This window comes from Sceloporus undulatus, chromosome 5, assembly GCF_019175285.1.
Source record: "Sceloporus undulatus isolate JIND9_A2432 ecotype Alabama chromosome 5, SceUnd_v1.1, whole genome shotgun sequence".
NCBI classification, from domain to species: domain Eukaryota; kingdom Metazoa; phylum Chordata; class Lepidosauria; order Squamata; family Phrynosomatidae; genus Sceloporus; species Sceloporus undulatus.
This window is the reverse complement of record NC_056526.1, coordinates 56,453,874-56,454,534: the sequence shown is the minus strand read 5'-3', so window position 1 is coordinate 56,454,534 and position 661 is coordinate 56,453,874.

The following is a 661-nucleotide window of genomic DNA, read 5'->3' as shown; positions in this document are numbered from 1 at the left end:
TTGTCTTTTCTATAATTTTCTTGCCTTATCATAATGTGGCCAAAGTACGAAAGCTTCAATTTGATCATCTTGGCTTCCAGGGAGATTTCTGGCTTTGCAGACAAAATTGTTTGGATTTGCTCTGACTTGGATGATGTAGTTGAGACAGGTCCAGTGGATGTTATCTTAGTGCCTGTTTGTCCCATATTATTGGATAAGTTTCAGTTTGTATAGCCTGAGGATGTTGATAGGATCCTTGGAGAAGTGAGGGCCACCACGGGCATAGTGGATCCTTGCCCTTCTGGCTTCTGAAATCAGCTAGAGGGGGACTGGCTGAGTGGGTAAGGTGAATCCTTCCCTACAGCAAGGCAGATTTCCATCCTGCCTAAAGGAGGCTGTGGTGAGGCCATTTCTGAAAAAGATCTCCCTGGATCCCACCATTCTAGATAACTATCGACCACTCTCTGATTTCCCATTCTTGGGCAAGGTTCTGGAGTGAGTGGTTGCCTTTCAGCTCCAGGGATTTCTGGATGAAATGAATTATCTAGATCCATTTCAATCTGGCACAGAGACAGCTTTGGCTGTCTTGGTGGATGACCTACACAGGGAACTGTTCAGGGGGAGTGTGTCCCTGTTGGTACTGCTAGATGTCTCAGTGGCTTTCAATACCATTGGCCATGGT